The sequence below is a fragment of the Microtus ochrogaster genome, chromosome 6, assembly GCF_000317375.1.
Source record: "Microtus ochrogaster isolate Prairie Vole_2 chromosome 6, MicOch1.0, whole genome shotgun sequence".
NCBI classification, from domain to species: Eukaryota; Metazoa; Chordata; class Mammalia; order Rodentia; family Cricetidae; genus Microtus; species Microtus ochrogaster.
Window position 1 is genome coordinate 51,734,388 of NC_022013.1, and position 20,216 is coordinate 51,754,603.

The window sequence follows — 20,216 nt, forward strand, 5'->3', positions numbered from 1 at the left end:
ACACACACACACACACACTTACAAAATTCAGTCTTTCTAAGTCAGATCAAATCTCAATACGGAGAGCCTATCTGGACACACAATCCCACTCTAACCATAGAGGAAATGTTAATTGTTAGCTCCAGAGGGAGAGAAAAGACACTTTATCTGAAAAGTGTGTTCCCTTGTAAGATGATCACACCACCGTGGAAAACATCACACATGCAAGAATATTTTGGCAGAAAAAAATTGTGCTTGTTGGTATATGTATATTGACTTGGGAGGAGTTAGGGTTGGGATTGAAGATGATCATGTACAAAACCTGAAACTCTCAAACAACTAATTTAAAAGTTGGTATGTTGTTATTAACAAGAGTAACAGATGCCTATAATAAAGTTAATCTGATTACAAAAAACAATAAAAGTTAATAATAACAAATAGAGTGATGTGTGTGATATGCTTAGCATTAAGCGCATCGTATAGTGATATGTCAGTGATATTATGGATTAAAGTGTATTCCTTAAGACATCTTAACAAATCATATCTTCAACATGAAATAAAGAAAAACAAAAAAATGCATCATTAGTAAATACTATAAAATCCATTTAATAAGTGAAACACAAACTTCACTACAAATAAATGCTGATTTAAAAAGTAAAATCAAGTCAACTTATTTTTAAGGTTCTATCCAAAGAGTGTTCTGGATTTAGGACTGAAACATTTTCTCAGAGAGTCAGTGTCCTATCTGAGAAATTTTTTCATAAATAGAAGTTTTTACTTTTGTCAATCTAAATTTAAATGGTCATCTTCTTCAGGTTACCTACAAATATGGCATTTTACCCTGTTATAGTTGGTACTCATCCACTGAACCCTGATTGACAAGTATGATTGATGTTTTTATACCATTTTCATTCCAAACTGGCTTGAAGTGCCTCTTTTCATACTTCAGCAATTACCTTTGTCCTCTGAATCTTAACACAGAGAGATACTTCCTGGATAGAGCATTAGTTCCTAGGGAAAGAGCAAAGTAAGAACGTGACAAAATCTGCCATGCATGCTATTGCAGGAACTCACCCTATCTTTACCAGATCCTTAATGAACAAAGTCATTTGTTCTATGATTACTCTTTATTTCTCTAACTTCAGTTTGTAATGTCGCACTCCACTAGAATTCAGTATCTGGCAATCCCAGTAGAGGGAATTTCTTTCTTCCAGGTCCACTCTCTATGCAGTTATAGGTCTTTAGACACTATAGTCTGAAACACATCCTGGCAATCCCATGTTTATGAGGTGGCTAGCATCCCTTAAGAGAAGAAAAGTATCATTTTCCATGAAAGGGGAGTTAAGTCAATGATACACCCTCTTCTATAGAAAAAAAACTATTTTTTTATTAAAAACACATTCTTTTATTTTAAATGTTTTCATTTGATGGTTCTAACCATCTCTCCCTTAATTGTTCAAACTTTTAACATTCCAAATTTAGACAGAATACATGTTCACCGTACCATAAATGTAATTGCTAATGGAAGGTTCTTTTGCTCCTTATGTTTTAAAACCTGGAAGTTGTGTGTTCTTTTCTCTGATACACTAGGAGCCATTCCAGTAGGAAGGGTCTTTCTTTTTTTTTTTTTGAATTTTTTTTTTTATTAAGAAAGAAAAAAAAATTTTCCGCCTCCTCCCAGCCTCCCACTCCTCCCACTCTCACCCCTCCCAACCTCGGAGGACTTAGGAAGGGTCTTTCAAACAGCTCCCAACCTCTCCTCTCTTTTCTGCATTAAAGTCCTACCATTTTTAGCAGCATCTTAAAGCCTCTGTACCCCAAGATGTTCCCACAATAAGGCAGTTTCATGTTTTAAAAATTGCATACATAAAGTTAAAAAAGCAGAAGAAAAACCAGACAAAATACACATCTGATGTTGGGCATGCCCTTTTGAAAAATTCTTTAATAGTTTTTTTCCCTTTTTTATCTTTTTGTTAATGAGAGTAAAGTAACTAATTTTATGACTAACAAGTACAAATATTGTCAGTAGGTATGTTAACACATAAATGTAACTGAATAAAAGCTTGTTCATCTGTTCAGCTTAGTTCAGAGGTAGAACTTATGAGCCCCAGTAATGAACTTAAGTTGTGAGGACTCTGTTTACTTGAAGCTACTAATATTGCCTTGGATTTTTTTTCTAAAGAAGAGATGAAAAGAAGTACAAAGATTCATCTTTTCAGCACGTGGTAACATTGCTTAGACTCCATGAGTGGCAATCACCATCTAGATTCTGCACACTGCAGCATTAAGTCCCCTAGAGATTACAAACAGTTTGCATTATGGGCAGAAATATTAGCCTTAATAGTTTGTTTCCTCTTATATAATTTCTGTCACCAAACTTTTCACCACAAAACCCAAGGTACCAGTCTAATTTTTTCTAATAATCCACCCTCTGCTGCTTCATTTTGTCAGATCATAGGTCTTATCATCCCATCGGGCATTTACTAAACTTAATGCTTAAGTCTTCACTCTTCTCTAAACCTGGGTTTTGGGGTGTTTGCTTCATTCCTATTACCCATGTCTCTGTTCCTTTTCCCCTTCTTTTTATAGTGTTTTGAGTTATTATAAAAAGCAGTTATGCTAGCAAATTTATAATTAATTACCTTTTATGGAAATGGATGTTTTGCCTCTCTATATGTCTGTGAACTTAAATGCATGTCTGCTACCCACAGAGGTGAAAAGAGGCAGTTGGGTTCCCTGGAATCAAAGTTAAAGATGTTTGAGACCTACCATGTGTTTGCTGGAAGTCAAAACCAGCGTCTCTGGAAGAACAGCCAATACTCTTAAACACTGAGTATTTCCACAGCCCCTCGAGTATTTATACTTAGCAATGAACACAACACATTTAAGGCACAGCTATTGAATGCTTGCACCTTCTACTGTTCTATGTCTTTCTTGAGACCAAATACTGGTTTGGGTTTCAATTTTCTTCAAGGTAAAGAAATTCTTGATTGGCCAACAAATATATCTCATTCCTAATAGCCGTTTGGGTGCACAATAGATACTAACTAATATTAGCTTAATAACTGAATGTATTGACCTTTGCATTCTAGAAACCGTAAATGATGACGACAGACTAAAATACCACAGAAAGAGGGAAAAGTAAAGTAGGCAGGACAGAGGAGAGGAGAGATATTTCGTTTCCCTGGGTTACTCCACAGAGTATTCCTATTTTTAAAAATAATCTTCAATATTTTTGTAGTTGAAGATATAACTAATAGCATAATTTAAAATGAAGTGAGCAATACGCAAACATGTTTATATCACACACTTCCTATGGGCAAGGGGGGCAATAAACTTTTTTGATATCAGTTACAAAACAAATTTCTCATTTAAATATACCATAAGAGCTATTTTGAAGTCTTAAAACTCCAGTATATACTTTCAGGGAGAAAAATTAAAGTATCCAATAGTTTTATAGAGCAGGAACTTGTTACATGTCAAAATACATTAATGCCCTGAATTTTAATTTGAGGTGACTTTGGGACCATAGACACTTTTCTAGATATATAGTTATACTTCGTATAGTTAGGTATTGTGTTGAGTGAGAGTGTGAATATTTACTGGTGAGAATCAAGAACAGACAGTTTCACAACTATCTAGATAGCTCATGGATGCTAGAATAAAACTTTACATAAATCTATTAGGATTCTTTCAAATGTTTTAAAAAGCTCCACGAAATGTTTCCAGAAGTATCATTATTATGGGAGGGTTTGTTTCTATTAGCTCCATGCTGGTGGTCCTAAGATGTGTCCAGCCAAGGGGCACTGAGGCAGCTCAGTGAAGGATTTCATTATGTATAAGAGCCAATGTAATAAGTGTTCTAAACTAGAAGCATTTGCAATAAAAATTTCTTTACTTGTCCAAACTCCTTTCTTTGGAAAAAAAAAACTTGATACCTTTACTCAAACAGTCATGCAAAGTTTGAAATTGTAATTGTTGAAAAGAAAAAGTAGATTGTCCTCTGGAATGGTTATCTAATTATCCGTACTGAAGGCTACAGAGGTAAATGTTCTTTTTTTTTTATCAGACAATAGCTTAAATCCATCTTCCTGATTTCTAATTAATGTGTTCAAGATCTGAATCCAATTTTCTACATTATGAATAAAATTCCTTCATTTAATCTAATGTCCTCTCAGACAGGAGCACTCTTACAATTCTGTAAGTGCAATCTTTTATTAACCTTCAAATCTAGATTCCACTGTGATTGCTATTTATTGAAGCCATTTAGGAAGTGTCTATTTAAATAGAGAAAGTAAAATTGTACAGATAAAGAAGAAACCATGCTGTCTCTGTGAAATGGAATACACTCCGCCTCTGGGGGCAGCACAAGGTTCAAATGATTGCTACTCTGGAAAGCAAACTCTACAATGGAGTTCAGCTTTCAAAAACATGTCAACAGAAGCTTTGACAGTTGACTTTTGAGAGGAAAGGAGGAGGCAGGCTTGGGGAGTGTCACCCCTGGAACTTGAGTGCAGCCTATCGTGGTGATAGATGACCTTGCATGAAGCTTCAAAACTAAGACTCACCTTTGAAGTTTTCCAACTTGGTGATAGGGCCAAGCCGGATTTTGGATGTTTGATCCATTATTAGCTATGGGTTGTTGCCATGCTGGATGTGACTGTGGATAAGGCAATGCCCAAGACAGTACTTTGTAGGGATTGTAAACTGATATTAAAGATGCTGAGTGGTTAAATCTTTCTTTCTTAAATAGTTAGCCAGCCAATCAGAGCATCCACCACTGTTTGCAAATTCTACTGTCTTTTGAAAATGTGATAAAGCTTGAAATTCAAGCTAATAACAGTGATGAGAGAACTTCTGTTAAGTGATATAGGGATGTGTCTATCCATGAAAAACTAGAGCCTTGGACAACATACTCTACTTCTTTCCTCACTTGGAAAGCCCAAGCCATTCAACATGTCTCATGTTCTTAGTAGAAATGTCACTGAGATCCTCACTTGCCCAAATGATTCCTTTCTCCTCACTGGTCTCAGGCATTGAGGGGGAAGTGAAAGCATCTAGAAGTGTGGGACTCTAGGCAGAGGATGCCCAGAGGGTAGTCACTATCTCAAGTAGGCTTGACTAACAACTTGTTACTGAAATAAATGCTCAAAAGCTATCTATGCTATATTTTCCACCGTGTATCCACTGGGCCCTCCAGCTACCTACTGGAATCTTCCTTAGAATATTAATCAATAAAGCAATAAATTTTCTTTTCTCTAATGCAGTCTACCTAAAAGATATATCACCTGCCAGTGGAGGTCTGCAAATTCCAGGAAGCCTTTATTTTATCATGCTCCTACTAATTTCTCTTCTATGGAGGGATTAGAAACATTCATTACAGTCCTACTCTTGTTCAAACTTTGGAAATTCTTAACTCATTGGTACATGATGGTCTGGGCAAGTAAAAGTCAACCCATGCAACTTGTGCCTTGTTAGGATCAGACAGACAGTTCAGCATTCAACAGTACTGCTTGCTACTGTTATGAAAGACCAGAGTTCAAAATGAACCACCCATGTTGGGCTAGAACACAAGTGCCTGTAAATTTAACACACCTTCTGGTCCCTGTGGGCATACATGCAGCTTATCCTCACAAGGACACATATGAATAAAAATCAGTCCTCAAAGAGATCATGGCATTTTAAAGTCTCTAACACTGCATGGTATTATCACAACGTTAATTATAAATAAAAACACTGCATGGTATTATCACAATGTTAATTATAAATAAAAAGAAATTAAAGAAATTTATATGAAAATTCTAAGTACATACAGAAATCCATTAGCAACACAAAGCAAATACAAATGAACCCCTTGTGGAATATAAGTATTGTGTCATTCAAACTGTGCCATGAGTGACCCTGAGGATAATAAAACTTTACTTTATAATCTGGATTCTATTAACAATAAATGCTCAGTTACACTATTCCACTTTTTCTAATCCATTAAGCTGATGTCTTAAAATTAGCTATACTAAAATGTTCATATGAGATATAACAAAATGCCAGACTGTCACTGTAAAAGGTTGAATTTTAATTACTAGTCTTATAAAATATGAATTAACATGATGGCAATTCACTTGAAATCTAATTAGCTTGCCTTGGTTATCGTTATCAATGTCTGCAATCCTTAAACAATTTTTACAAAGCTAACACATTAATAAGAGTATGATTATGTCTTTCCCCAATTTAATATCTATTTAATTATATCATTAAGTTGGTTTGTCTTCCTGCAAAGTATCAATTTTGTGCAGACTATCTGTAACAGTCACTTGATTTTTGCTCTTAAAAACAACTCAGCGAGCCAACCGTTAAATGTGTCTGTGTTTAATGTCCAAGTATCAGTTCTCTGCCAATCTAGGTCCATTTTTCTGTTTCAGAATTCCTCTGAAGTATACATGAAATCACAACTGTCCCATGCCCTGAGCATCTGACATGAAATAGACCACACTAGGAAACTGAAAGAACAGAAGCAAGGGAAACACAGCATAGGGTGGCACAGGGAGCTGAAAAGTCCTGGATAAATAAGGGCCCATTATAAAGCTTCATATTTCATAGATTTTCAAGCACCTATGATAGGCTGAGCTATAGTCATTGCTTGTTACTCATATGACCAAACTCAGATTGTTTTTGGTGGAAGAAAGAAAAACATGTGGTTGGTAGAGAGATGGAAACAGTTGTTCTGTTGACTGTGCCTGTTCTAATGGGGCGCATGTGCATTGGTGGATCCTAAGGCCACTGTTCAGCACGTGGTGGGGGGCTTATCATCATCCTTGGGAGACAGCATGCACTACAAGAGTGATGAATACCTCGTGCTACATTCTAGTGCAAGATTTTTATAAGCTTGCAAATTTTGCTTTTTCTTAGTCTTCTCCGGAAATAGTCAATCACTCAGTGTTGAGATCAAAAGAGAGGTATAAACGTGGCAATGAAATCTTTCCCTAAGGGGTCTGCTCATACCACACTTGTTCTTTTACCTGTGAAATTTCTGATTCTGCCTTGTATAGATGAAATAACTCCTTGCTCTTCGTGATCTTCAAAGTCCACAGTAAAGCTGTGGATGCCCTATGGAAACTTCCATTGTCTCCAATAGTTTATAATTGCAGGGAAAGCAGGTAACAAGTCCAGTGTATGAAGATGCCTACTCCACTGGCAAGGGAGTGAACAAGAAATGCAAATAGTAATTTGCTGCCCTGAAAGCCATCAAGATATTTCGTAGTTGTTAAGAGAAGATGCCAGATTAATTTTTATTTTTATAAAATTCTCAGGATTTAATCAGTAAATTGATTGAATATTAATTTTAAGATTCTCTAATTTTTTTCTCATCGGACAGGGTCATTACATGGAAGATAGCCTATAAAGAATAAAAGAAAACAAATCTCAGAAAGGTGATCTCAACTCTTCAAAGGAAATCAGAAGAGATATAGGTTAAATGACCCATGGAAGTTCAGGGGAGAATAACCATGTTTTAAGTTCAAAACAAATCTTGGTTTTCATTATTGTTATTATCATGTTGCTTTTTGAGAAAATGTCTTATGTAACCTACATTGTCCTAAAATGTACTGGGTAATTAACATAATCTTGACAACCTGATTCTATTACCTCTACCTCTCAAGTGCTGAGAAAGCAAGCTTTAACTACCTCGTCTGGTACTTCACACTGCAGAGACTCAGACCCCTGGTGTCATCTATTCTAAGCAAGAACTCTTCTCCCTGAGTTGTATATCCAGCAACTCTTAAGTTTTCTCATAAATATACTGGCATTAAGCATTAAGTCTTGGGTGTTAAGATGGTTTAGCATCTTGATGGACGTCACCAAGCTTAATAATGTAAATTCAATCTATAGAAAACTTATGGTGGAAAGAGAACCCCAACTCCTTCAGGCTGCCCTCTAATCACTAGCCATGTGCACACAACCCACACCACTTACGCGCAATGTCATGCGGCATCACTCAGACCCATTACTATTTCATACACAAGGGAATAGATACTAAATAGGATGGAGTTTGTTTAGGTTTCTGTAGCTACAACATGTTGCTTAAGGATGGTGAACTTGAAGCTCAACTCCCTGGAAATGAATTTAGGGGAAACGCAACCTGTTGCTACCTCTGTTGATCCTTCTTCTGGTAAGAGATGCTTTACTAAATCTTTGTGAGCTTCAATTTTGGGGCTCAACATTTTTAGGATATTTTTGTCCCTTTTCACAGATTTGGGCTCTTTCCAGACTAAAATGGGTTGTGGTGGCTGCTTGTTTGGGACCAGGCTGACAGGCCTAAAGGCCCTGAAATCTGGAAACTAGCAGAGAGCACCAATCATCAAAAACATTAAAGTGAACAAAAGTGCACCCATGGGGAGACAGGAGTAAGACGTATCACAGAAATTTTGATTATTTGCTTGTTTGCTTAATTTTTTACCTCAATTCTTGCTTTCCCATTAAAAACTCTGGGATTTGAGTGCTAGGATATAAGCCCAAAAATGTATGAGAGCATCAGCAACAATGATGATAAGAATTGTATACCGTATTCTTAGCTCTGATGCCTCTAGAATAGGTCACAGAAGGTCTAGTCTCATGGATAAAATCACAGGTTATGTTCTCCTCAGTTATAATGGGAATGTGGAAAATGTGGTTGAGGTACATTGCATTTAACAGCTAATGAGAAAAAATGATTTATTTTCTATCTATATACTATCTATCTGTCTGTCTGTCTGTCTATCATCTATCTATCTTTATCTATTCATAATCTATCATTGTCTATCCATCATCTATCTATACATGCTGTATAAATTCTAGATTCTATGTCAGGTTTGTACTATATCCTTGTGCTAAATGTAGGTCATGATTTTCAAGGCACGAATGATATCATTGTCAAAGGGATGAAGATTTATTCTTGAGACCAAAAAACCATTTCATTTGCAAATATTTTCTTTTATTTTTGGATTATGTATATGTGCATATCTGTGTGTAGTTATGGGAACAGGAATGAAGGTACTCTTTGGGGTCAAAGGTAAGAGATCCCCTTTGTCTGGGGCTACAGTTACTGGAGTTGCAAGTACCATGTCAATGACTGGGAACTTAACTCAGCAAGTGGTCTCTTTGAAGCCATCTCTTCAATCCCACAAAGAACCTTTATTATTTTATGGATAAAGCTCAACTATTTGTATGGCACATAAATTGGCATCTCATTTAGCTATGGTACTATTTCATGTCAGGCCATTTAAGAAACAAATGTGTAGTTAGACTCTTTTAAACAAATAATAGAGATGAAAAGTAATGCATCTAAACAATTTTAAAAATTAGAGACAGATTGCATTTCAAATACCATGTGTAAATGGTTAGGTCACCACCCTCCCAGCCCTCCATCATTTTGTTTCTCTTGTTATGGTTTGTACAGTTTTCTTTTCTTTCTTTCTTTTTTTTATTGAGAAAAGGAAAAAAAAAGTATCCGCCTCCGCCCAGCCTCCCATTTCCCTCCCCCTCCTCCCACCCTTCTCCCCCTTCCCCAAACTCCTCTCCCCCTCCCTCTCCAGTCCATAGAGCAGTCAGGGTTCCCTGCCCTGTGGAAAGTCCAAGGTCCGCCCCCCTCCGTCCATGTCTAGGAAGGTGAACAACCAAACTGGCTAGGCTCCCACAAAGCCAGAACATGAAGTAGGGTCAAAACCCAGTGCCATTGTCCTTGGCTTCTCATCAGCCCTCATTTTTCGTCATGTTCAGAGAGTCCGGTTTTATCCCATGCTTTCTCCGTCACAGTCCAGCTGGCCTTGGTGAGCTCTCAATAGATCAGCCCCATTGTCTCAGTGGGTGGGTGCACCCCTCGTGGTCCTGACTTCCTTGCTCATCTTCTCCCTCCTTCCACGAGTACTACGCTGCGGTAAAAAAACAATGACTTCTCAAATTTTGCATGCAAATGGATGGAAATAGAAAACACTATCCTGAGTGAGGTATCCCAGACCCAAAAAGATGAACATGGGATGTACTCACTCCTAATTGGTTTCTAGCCTTGTACAGTTTTCTTATTCTTGTTCTGTAAACTCTCTTTTGATACAAATTTGACTAGGTCTCTTGCAACAAAACTAGGCGTTAAAAGTCTGGAAATATCCTTTCTACGTTTCATACGATGGTCTCCAGAGGCTACACCATATTTCTTATTCCCTTCACAGTAATCTTGTACCAGATGACAAGTATTGGAGCTGCTGAGTCTGGAGCAGAGAACAAGTCTTCCTGGTAGGGCACAACATTCATCCACTCTCAGCAACACTCTAGCTTCTCCCTTGTTGGTCACAAAATATATCTGCTTCAGATGAGACAGATCCTCCCTCCAGCCTGGATCCCTGGGAAGCACTTCAGAGAGCTACCCTGCCTACCTGAGTTAAAGTATGGTTCTGAAGTAACCAGCCCAGCAAAAACAAATACACTCTAAATGGATGCATTGCTTATCAGTCTGTTAAGGAAAATGGAATTTCCCAAACCGTCTCATGCTGGGAGAGGAAAAGTATGGTTCAATCTAAGTTGAAATGTCTAGAAATGTTCTCAGTGTGAAAAAGACTTACAAGATCACCATGGTGACCAGGACTGCGCCTTTCTCTGGAATGCTTAGATGTATACATCACAATCACTTTATAAATATTTTAAGGACTCCAAAGACCCACTGAAGCTATTTGTTTATCTTTCTATATGGCCAAACTAAATTAATCTTCTTATTTTTACTAACAGTTTGGTTGTTTTAATTGGTTTAGTGAGGACAAGCGTAGTTAATATTGGTCTCTTGGAAGTAGAAACCATGATCCCAATATCAGTAACACTGGTAAGAAGCTCGCTGACTGAACGCTGTCATTAGAACTCTGGCTTTATATGTTATGATCTTATTGTTGACCTTTTCCTTAAAAAAAAAAACAAAACCCTGTGGGGGTTGCTAGTCTGAAGATGTGTGGGAAGGTATTAGAGGTTCCAAATTTATTAATTCTTGTAGGAAGTTTAAAGCATTCATGAAATATACTGTTACATGAAGCTCCAGTATGCACCATATGTCAGTGTTTTGTGGGCTTCCTAAATAGAAAACCCACAGGTCTGCCCAGAAGCAATGTGCTCCTTGCTAGTATCACTTAAAGAATTCATAGCCCACAATACTGAATCTTAATAATGGAGTCAGCTCTTGGGGGGGGGGGAGCAACTGCTGTATAAAGCAAATATTGCCAATGCTTTAAGAATCTATTTTTATTTTATTAAATTATGCTTGCCTCTGGCATGCCTTTTAAAGTTGCTCTCATTTCTTTTAAATGCGAGGCCATGGGTCCTGTGCTAATTTGCATGCTAAACACCAGCTGAAGGCATTTTATGCCAATTCAAGTTCTTTAATTAATGAACTTTTAGCTCAGAGGAGAATGGCTTCACTTACTTCACTGTTAACCACTGAACAGCATACTTTATGTCCATTGTCTCGGACGCTGGGTTGTTTTCACAGGAGTAGAAAATTTAGTAGCTGTGTTTGTATGCATGACGCACCTCCTGGATGCTTTGTGTACTTAGCAAACACTCAAAGCACAATGAGTATGCAACTGGCAGGAAATGGACAACAGGGAGGCCCACAGAGGAAGCTGATTCTGACAGCACTCACTTCTCCTTCTCAGCCTAGAGATCTATTACTTTATGTCATCTGTGATGATCTAGACTCTAAGGTTTCTAGGAGTACTGGGGTTGACAACTGACATTTGCAATACTGTCTCAACTGTTTCCTGATCATAGACATTCTGTCATCTCACCATATATCCTTTTTCACTGTAATGTCAGAGATACAAAGTTATTGATGTGTGCACACAGAGAAGCCTAGTTTTGTTTGCATAAGTGCTTTTCTCAGATGGAGTGTAGAGCTGTTTGTGGGACGAGAAATATTTGGTTGTTGTTAGGTTACTACCAATCTCAGAGGGTTCAATAGTTTTAATTCTGAATAACTTATTTTTTGCTTCAGCAATTCAGTAGCCACATCTCCCATTAGATTTAAGTCAACTTTCTAGTAAATCGCTTCTTGTTTTGATCAGCAGGGTACTTGGAACTGAAAGAGACCAAAGAGTAAGCATTAGACCTGCCTCGCCAAGATCCACAGCTCACTGTGCTGTGAGGAGTTATGACTCTTTTATTTGCTGTTCTAGATTGGTCACACAAATAAGCAACTGGCAGAGTGAATAGTTAAGGAATATTTTTGAGTGAATTAGTAAATGAATGGTTTCTCCATCAAAAAGTCCCAATCAGAGAAACAGCACTACTGACCCATTCTCTCGTGTGCTAACAAAGCTTTGACATGAGCAGGCATACTGAACGTGGTGTGAAGACCGCTGTAATCGTTAATGCAATCAGCCTGACACAATCTAGAATCACCTGTAGATGAGCCCGTGGACAAGTCTATGGCATTGTTTCAATTATGTTCAGGTGGAAAGACTGACCCATATTTTGCTATTGCAACTAACTTCTTATATTTCTCAATCCTAAAAAAAAAAATACAATGAAATCTGCTCACTTCCTTTTTTCTTCTTTCTCTGCATCTTCTTTTTTAATTTATTCTTTGTCATTTATTTTAAACTAATATTCTATTAAACTAACTAGTATCATACCAGTCCACTCCTTATTTCATGAGGAACGTCACTAGATTCAGTTTTAGAGGAAGAAGACAGATTTAAAAGATATGTCTGAGAATTATAAATCATCTCTCCGCTTCCCTAAGAACTGCAGGAGCATTTATGATGGCTACTAAAATAACAGTTACTAGAGCCATGAGAATGGAAGTTCATAGTTTATTTATAACTGACCTAGAGAAGAATGCATTTGGTGCACAGTTAATCAGGGCCTGCTGCTGGAGACCTTCTTCAGAGGGGGTCTAGGTTCCAAAGAGGATATGTGGAGCTGGGGTTGGAGTAGGGGGAATAATGGATGGGCTTGATCTGAGGGTGAATCAAAATGACTGCCCGTACCATTTATTGAGAAAAAAGCTATACCTTTTAATTCACTAGTCCAGTCACAGGCAATATGGAAAGCACACTCAGTGATGCTGGGACAAAAGCTCACTATTAACTTCATAATAGAGTTTTTCCTGAGATAAAAGTGATAAGTTTGGCAAACGCCTCTTGTTCTCTAAGGTTCAGTATCTCCACCAGTGGCCCTCTTGCATCTAAAGAAGGGCCACAAGTTCCTCCTGCCAGAGATAAGGATAATGACTACTTTTAGTAAGCAGAAACTTTCCTCAATCGTCTGAAGGAATAGAAGAAAAAGAACATCTTTTGGGGACAGTCACTCCACTACAATTTAAAAACATCTTTTATTCCTCAAAGGGCACAATTCAGTGTTTGAGCTGAGCTGTTTCCTAGTTGTGTCCATTTGTGTCTTAGTCTTACTCTATTGGGTGTTCTCCTTATATACTCCCTAAAGGGAAGGCCCTGATATCCTGCTCTTTTCCCATCATACAGTGCCATTCTGATTTCTCTATACTTAGTAACTGAACACTTGCCCTGAATGGTCTCAGGCTCTTGGAGGGCAGGTGTGTGCTGAATAAATCTTGAACTTTTCTCTTCTATGTGTAATTAGGATCACATAATGGGATTCTTGTCTGTAGAGTCATTAGGCTATTAGGTTTCACATGGCAGGATTTTTTTTCTAAGTATTATTTGAGGCTCATGTTTTATATATTTTTACATTTTCATCCTTTATAGCCTGCATAAAATCTCCAAAACGGCAAGGCATAAGGGAACTCTGATAACCCATAGCAAGAATCATTAAAAATAAAAGTCCAAGGGTGCTAGAGGTTGCCATCCACAAAGTGGAAATGCTGGAAATTTGTTAGTTATGGTTTCTATGTAGTCCGTGCTTGGTAACCTTTCTGCTAGTCTCTTTCGGCCACCAGTGTTCTCTCCCTCTCTGAAGAAGGCCTGTGACAAGTTGTGAGTCACTGGATGAGGGTGAAGGGATGGTGCTCTCAATAGAATCCAGTAGCTAAAATTTTCTGTTTCCTTTTTCTATGTCCTTTGTTGGATTTCATCATATTCTTACCCCAAAAACCATTGTCGCAAGAGAATGGTAGGCTAAGAATGGTTGAGAAAGGCATGCCTGCTGTTGCTCTTAGTTTGGTTGTTCATGACTCAACCCTCAAGCATAAGTACACAACCTGTGCTTCCATAGTAGCTCTGATAAAGGAAGCTATTAGGTTCTGTGCTCAGAGTGCTACCCTGGCAACCCCTAAGAGTCATTCAATGTTTCTGGGAAAAAAAATTTAATTCGTTGACCCTATTCTCATACTGTTTCTCAAACTCGGCAGAAGCTTATAATGAGAAGCCTTAAAGGAAGCACCTGTAGAGATACAAGAGCATTGATTTGATTAAGGATAGTTCTTTCACTAACTGTCTGATCAGAGATGTGTCGCCACTTCTTGTTAAATGAGCATAATCTAAGGCTAACTACATCATGGCTCAAAACAGATTGATGGAGGACATAAATATCTTCAGAAACATCAGAAATCTATATACTTATCAACCATGTTTACACCTGAATCTTGTGCTAACATAGATAGTGTTAAACTGTCTGAGTTAGAAAAATATCACCACCCTCATGATTATCACCATTTTATCATCTTCACCATCACCACCAGCAAAGTCATTATCATCACCACCATTGTCAACATCATCGCCATTTCTGTCAAACCCAGGATATCTTATGAACTCTTACCTTCATTGTGTGACACAGTGAAATGTTAAACTCAAGCAGTTGTTTCTCTTTGATGCTCTATAAATTGCTTCCCCGAGGCATCAGCTGACAAAACTCAATTTTATTTTAAATTTATACTTATCTAGTTAACACTTATTCCTGTGTGTTCTTTCTTACGCCTATTTTCTCCAGACTCATTCAGAATAGAGTTCTAAAATGCTTTGAGTCTTCAGAGAGGGACTGCTTGTTTATAAAGCTGGATGACAGCATGGAGTCCCCAGGATGTGCTAATTCTCACTGATAACCTGCCAGGGCATGAGAAGAGAGAAGAGTTACCTGAAAGCAGGGAGCATAGGGAGTAGAAAATACTGGAAGGAAATACCAAAGCAAGATCCTTGAGCAGATTGCTAGGCAGAAGACAGTATGCTGGAAAATAGGAAGGCAGTGAGAACTTACCACAGGGATGAAGAATGACTTGGAATGTCTCCATGAAGCGCTGAGTTGTGAGTGCTCATTGTCCAAATCAGTGACCTCAGTCATCTTGATGCCAGCCCACAAATCTTCCGTACTCCATGGCGCAATTTATTTATATATACCAAGTTTTCTGCATTCAAGTCAGTGCCTAAATATATGGGGATACAGTTAGGATCTAGGCACTTTGAATTCTTGCCACATCAGACTGAACATGAAGAATTCTTACACAGATTTCTGCCACAGAAACATAGTGGAAGACTGCCAATACTAACACCATAGGTTCCTGTTTGCCTCTCTTTGAGGTTTAATGATGTCCTTCATACATTCATCCTTTCCTGTGAAGCTCTGGCTGGGAGAGTTGTGCATCATGTAACTTTAGGTTTAAGTGAAAATCGGAAAACTACCTTTTGTCCTTTTGTAAAGACATCTGTAATTCCTCGAATAATCTCAGCATGTCTAACGGTGACATTGTGAGCTTTTCAGTGGCTCCTCTGCTCTTTTGTGCGTGACTGTAAAGCTAATTTAAGATATATATTTATGGATGAATAAATCTGGAATATGTGCACGTGGTCTTGAAACTATGTATGCAATAAATAGCAGCTGTGAATGACTCATCTCGGGAAATAGAGTGAAATTTCTATTCCAGGACATGGCTGATCTGCATTTGCTTCCAGTCACATAATTCAACATTGCTGACACCTAGAAACTCGACAAGCAAGCTGCAGCACTCCCATAGCCTCATCTCACTCTCTTGGCCTCAGATCTAAGGCATCTGTGTTCCACATGTTCCACAGGTTCTCTTGATTATCTTGTGGTCGGATGCCCATACTTGGTGTCAGAGAAAGCATGCCATAAAACTCCAAGGGGAGGCCAGTGCTAGAAAATTATGAAACAAGGATGTGACTCCCTGTCAAGGTTTGTAGAGTTGACATCCTTTCGGCAAAGATGATGAAGAGCAGACCGTTCTGTGACCGTTGGCGTTTTTCCAGTGCCAGCCACACGCTCCTCAGAACCAGGCCTTTAGCACAAGCTTTGTCAAGGAATTTCAAAGAGAAACACGAGAAATGGTATTTTGGAAGGTACTTTGAAAATGACACTCTTGGAGGAGAGTCATTTTAAAAAGACCCTCATGATGTTCAGAGAGTGTGCATGCCATGTGTGCCCTAAATTAATAAAGTGATGGGAACAAGCTAGAGTTGATTTTATAATCTCATGTGCTGAAATAAACACAGGATGCTAACTCTCCAGTTAGCCTAGAAAACGGAGAGAGTATAGATGATTACATTTTGCTATGGGATTAGATACAACAAAAGCTAAAAATGGGTGTCATTTTGTTTTCTGCTGCTAGAAAAAAGTTCCTTATCCTGGCTGGTGTATAAAGTAAAGAAGCTGATTTGGCTTATGATTCTCATGAGTTGAAGGGCTCATGGCATCAGCATCCTGGCAATGGCCCATGGAAACATAACAATGTGACGGAAAGAAAAAGAGAACCAGACCCGCTGTGAGCAGATGATTCATGGAAAGTACCAGGCTCCTTATCGCCACCCATTTATATGAGAATTAGCCTAAGCCCAAAGGAACTCCCTTAATCACTCCTGAAGATGATGCTTCTATGATCTAAATATCTCCCACTAGGTTCCATGTCTTTTGGAGAATGGTAAGAAAAGTGCTTATTTCAGCCTCCATCACTGAGGGAAGCCAAGGCAGCAACTCAAGGGAGGGACTGAAGCAGAGACCATGGAGGAAAACTGCTTATCAGCTTTGGTTCCCTGCCTTGCTCAGATAATTTTTTTTTATTTTTAAATCTTCTTTTTCATTTTGCATTATAATCTTTTTTTCTCTTTTCTCTTGCAATATATCCTGACTATAGTTTTTTTCTCTCTTTACACATCCCAGTTCATTCCAACCTCCCCTACTATCAAGATCAACTCCCTTTCCATCTCTCATTAGAAAAGAGAAGACCTATAAGAGATAATAACAAAACATAACAAAATCAAATACAATAACAAGAAACAAAAATGCCACATTAATATTTGACAAGGAAAACCAACAGAAATTCAGAACAAGAACTCAAACATGGCAGGAACCTGGAGGCAAGATCTGATGCAGAGGTTGTGGAGGGATGTTACTTACTGACTTCCACCATATGGTTCCTCAGTCTGCTTTCATATAGAACCCAGGATCACAATCCCAGGGTTCACCCTACCCACAAAGGACTGGGTTCTCCCACATCAATCACTAATTAAGAAAATGCTCCAGAGGCTTGACTACAGCCCAATTATGGACACATTTTCTCAACTTGGATTCCTTCCTTTCTGATGATGCTAGCCTGTGTCAAGTTGACATAAAATTAACCAGAACATCAACAGCACAGCCTTGTTTTTTTCCTTCAGATTCTTTTCTTTTTTTGTTCAGAACATTTAGGATGAATAGAATTATTTCTCATCTTAGATGTTCCTTTCTCTCACCCAGTGATTCTCAGAACAGTCCATAGAAATATTGCTGGCATATACATTATCATGCTCCATGGAGGCTGGCTGAATCAGAAACTGTGAATATGAGTCTAACAGCCTACATTATATCAGGTATTTCTGACATAGCTACCTGGAGAACTATTGCTTCTGACCACTCCTTTTTTCTTCCTGTTTTTCATTTAGTAGAGTGTTTGGTTAAAGGATACAAATAGCTCAATAGCATGCTTATAAAATGGTAGACAGTTAACAGTATACTCTGCAGTGTTCTAGTGTCTAGAACATAGGCTGTCACTGAACTGAATCAAAGTTGTGTGATTTTTTTCAAGCTGTGACAATCACTTTCTTAATGCTATAATCCAAACTTCATGTGGCTGTGTGAGAACTGTATGATTTTTTGTTTTCTTTGCATTTAGGAACTAGGCACTCAATATTAGAAACTATTATACTTGAGCTATGTAAGTGTTTTTATGTAGGTATTTTATTTATTATGTTATCTGTTGAATATAAGAAGAGACAGAATGCAAATTAAGAATGTTCACAACTGGTAGGGAGGCTAACATTCCTTTAAGGATATTCATGTCCTTACATACTTGAAACCATAAATATGCTTTTCACCTGGAAACAGGACACTGAAGACACATTTGAAAACATGCTATTTCAAATTTTAAAAATAACATAGATTTTCTGAGTGCGCAAATTTACCATAGAAGCTGAGCCCTTAACATTAGTAAACTTTTTCTGGGTACAGTCAGAGACAGGAATACTGATCAGAGAAGGATAAGGAGAAAAGCGTAGAAAATGGAGGAAGATGGGTCAGATCCAAAAAATTGGGAAACATAAAAACTAGATAATGGAGGAAAGTAGATTTTTCCCAGAGACTCCAGAAAGCTATGCGTACATTCTCAGTCTTAATTCTACCTCATGAAGATCCTGCCACACTTCTAACCTGCAGAACTTTAAGATAAACCATTTGCTTTTCTGTCTTGTGTTTGTATAATTTGTCAAGGCAGCAAGAGGAGTAGTATCTAGTACACCAAACAATTGAGATTCTTGGATAAGTGTTCTTTAATTACACCATGTGACAACTGCCTTATGTATCTCGGGTTTTCCAAGTGCTTCGTCCTTTAGACCATTTCAAAGTTTCTCTTGGTTAACAGAGTTGAACTCTGCCTACACAAAACTGCCTCCTAGGCTCTTTTGAGTTATACTTCTTCACTTAGACAATTAAGGAGGAACTAATGGCCCTTGCATTAATGCCAGAAGAAAAGGACTTCAGCAATCCATAAAATGGATAAGTAACTACTGAATGATTAATTGCAATTTAGAACTTCTTATCTAAGACAAAGATATAGTATATCGCAGAATGTCCAATGCTTTACAGAAAAGTGTTCTGCTTCAAAATTATCCTGAGAATCATGTTTTAAAGAATACACACACACACACACACACACACACACACACACACGTGCACAAACATAAACATACAGACACAGGCATTGAAACCTTACACTAAAGTTCTGTGACATCCATGAAATGTAAAATACTGCTGAGAATGAATGCCATTATAATTACCACATTCATTATGAAAAAAGGTTGTCAATAGTTCAAATGACAAAGCAAAGAGAAAAATTAGGGGTAAGTTTACATAGAGAAACTAAGTTTAACTATTCTTTTTTAAAAGGATGAGAAATATTATATTGATGTTGAGCACATATGACTCTAGGATTGTCAGTTTTCCATGAGACTAAGTTAAAAGTGAAAGAAAAAAATATCTGATTGCTCTACTTTGTTATTAAAATACATTTTTTCTACCCCACTCAAAATAATAATAAATGTAACTAGGGGCTAACATATACAAAATTTTAGGAATTTGACTAGTGTAATCTCCAATATTAGGATTTCATTTACTAAGTTTTCTGTATCACTGCTCAACTTTATATGTGTGCAGTTTATGCTTTTGAAAGTTTTTTTTTACATTTTAAAATAAACTTTAATAAGATATTTGCTAACTTAAGTTCAAATAAGGAAATAATATCTACAACCAAAGTATTCTCTGTTAATGTGTTCTGTTAACTCAGACAGCAGCAGCCTTCTTCACAATGGGTAGGCTTGATCTTGCTCAGTGGGTATACACTGTGTGTGTTCTTATTTTAGAATACAGAATATTGCTGTGTGCATGGTATATGGAGTGAAACCAGAGTTGAGAAAACATATAGCATAGATACGACATGTTGCCTCTTGCCTTTGTGTGGCACTCAGACTTACTCAATACATCTGAGGGCCCATATTTTGTAAATATAGCAGCTAATTTCTTGTGACAGCAAATAAAATTATCAGCACATACTGAGTTTGCAATATCTTCACTTCTTAAAACCCAGTCTGAGAGACTAATTCTTGGTGGACATAAGAGGTGAGACAACAGTGGCCCTGGGACCCTTGACCCCCCCACTCCCTGATGTGGGAGTGTCATATATCAATCTGTTGATTTCATTGGTTAAGCAATAAAGAAACTGCTTGGCCCTGATAGGTTAAAACATAGGTGGGAGGAGTAAACAGAACAGAATGCTG